The following is a 2,444-nucleotide window of genomic DNA, read 5'->3' as shown; positions in this document are numbered from 1 at the left end:
GTTTTTGGCCAGGGCTGGGTTTGAACCCACCACCTCTGGTATATGGGGCCAGCGCCCTACTCCTTGAGCCACAGGTGCTGCCCTTGGAGTGCAGTGGCTTGATTATGGCTCATTACAGCCTCCAATACTGGGGCTCTGTTGTGACCAGCTTCCCAGCCCATTTCCCTCCTCCTCTCCCCTCCACCCCAGAGTCCACTCCAGGAACAAGACAAGTCCCTCCTCCCCCCGGGGTGGCCGAGAGTGTGCTTCCCAGCCACGTTCCCAGGCCCCTTTCTTCCCCCTAGAGTTGCCAAGAACAAGCTTCAGAACAAGGAAGAAAAGTCCCAAGTTTCACAAAACCCTCAAGTTCTCAGTAGATGAACAGTGGTGGAAAACTCAATGAAACTTGATTAATGACTGTTGTATAACCGTAACCATTGTGATATGAGATGTATCCATTGTCAACCAAAGCTGTATTAATCATTGTTGCATTACTGTAACCATTGCTGTATCCATGACTACTGTTTAAGCTGTAACCCCCCTTAACCAGCCATGTTTCACTTCTGTAATATGCTTGCCCAAAACCCATAAAAGGCAACCCACACCCCTACTTGGCTGCTGCTGCGACCCAGTGCAACAGCCCTTGTGGCAGGTAAAATAAATTACCAATTAATTACGTGTAAGTGGGGGGTCTGACTCTATCTTTTCAGGTCACAGGGGGTACCAGAGCTCAAGTGATCCTCCTGCCTCAGCCTCCCAAGTAGCTGGGACTATAGGTGCAAGCCATCATACTGAGCTAATTTTGTATTTTTTGTACAGACAGGGTCTTGCTATGTTGCCTAGGCTAATCCTGAACTCCTGGGCTCAGATGATCCTCCTTCCTCAGCCTCCCAAAGTGGTGAGATTACTAGGATTACCGCATGAACCACCTTGACTTCATTTTTAAGCCCAAACCTGAAGAAATCATGGTTCCATCCATTTACTTATTTTTTTTATTATTTATTCAGTTACCAAAGCATACAATCAATTATGTGTCATGCACTGTTGTAGGTACTGTAGACGCAGCAGTGAGCCAACAAGATAGCACTCTTGACTTCAGGGTGCCTCCCTCCTAATGGGTGCAATTTATGGAAGCAGGTGTGTGTCTCATTGAACTGTGAGCTCCTGGGTCAGGATTGCATCTAATTATATCTGTAGCCCTCACCACACTGTTGGTGGGGCTTTGTTTACAGTGGGCACTCAAAAGTACTTTCTGAACTGAAGTGGTTTGTATGTATTCACATCATTCAGCATTAACAGCTTAATGGGAGAACTTTCCCAACAGGGCCTTTGTGCATTTTATTCAGGAGCCAGAAGCATCTGAAGGCAAAGGAAGAACTAAAAATAACTTGCAGGTTTTCTTAAAGGTAGCAAGAGAAAATTTAGCTTTGGGAAACTTTTTGTTATTTTATGTTAATTAATTTCAGATTGCAAAAATATGCATATCAGGTATTTTTATGTTTCAAAGAAGAGAGATCTTGATTTAAATTGACCTTTGAGAGGAAGGGAATTTTTAGTTCATGTAATTGAAACATGTGGAAGCATCAAGTAGTTGTAGGCAAAGCTTGATCCTTAGGGTCAAATCATGTTACCAAGTTCTGGTTTCTCATTGTGCCCATTTTCTGCCTTCTGGAGCTTTCACTTCTTCCCTAATAGGAGTGAAATGATCACAGCTGGCTCGGCACCTGTAGCACAGTGGTTATGGCACCAGCCACATATACGAGAGTGTTGGGTTCAAACCCAGCCCAGGCCAGCTAAACAACAATGACAGCTGCAACCAAACAATAGCTGGGCATTGTGGTGGGCACCTGTAGTCCCAGCTACTTGGGAGGCTGAGGCAAGGGAATCGCTTAAGCCCAAGAGTTTGAGATTGCTGTGAGCTGTGATGGTAAAGTACTCTATAGTGAGGCTCTGTCTCAAAAAAAAAAAAAAAAAAGAAAAGAAAGAAATGATCACAGCTGTTCCATAGCTCACACTTCATTCCACATTGTCCAAGCTCCAATGCTAGTCAGAGGAAGCCTTTCTTTCCTCAAGCAGATTCATCCTTATAGATGGCTGAAAGGAGAGAGGGACAGTACCCTCAAAGCAAAGTCTTGGCACTGACATGCAAGGAAGGGAAGGGACACTGAGAGGAAGACTGACACCCTTCTACTGCAGTCATTGTGAGAAATCCTCATACAAAAGCAGGTGGCTGAGAAAAGGAAAGTCTCCTATAATCCTTGAGAGACAGCCTCAGGTAACTTTTTACTGTATTCTCTCCCAGGCCTTTTCCTGTGTATATTTTATCATGTATGTTACACATATATGTATCAGGCAGAAGGCCCTCCAAACATGTCTTTTTCCAATCCTCAGAATCTGTAAGTATGATGAACTGTCACTCCTGTGATTAGGTTAGATTATGTGGCAGAGTTTATTTTAAAATACAG

Source organism: Otolemur garnettii, unplaced genomic scaffold (genome assembly GCF_000181295.1).
Source record: "Otolemur garnettii isolate 467f Iridium unplaced genomic scaffold, OtoGar3 scaffold00147, whole genome shotgun sequence".
Lineage (NCBI taxonomy): Eukaryota > Metazoa > Chordata > Mammalia > Primates > Galagidae > Otolemur > Otolemur garnettii.
Note: the sequence above shows the minus strand (reverse complement) of the source record.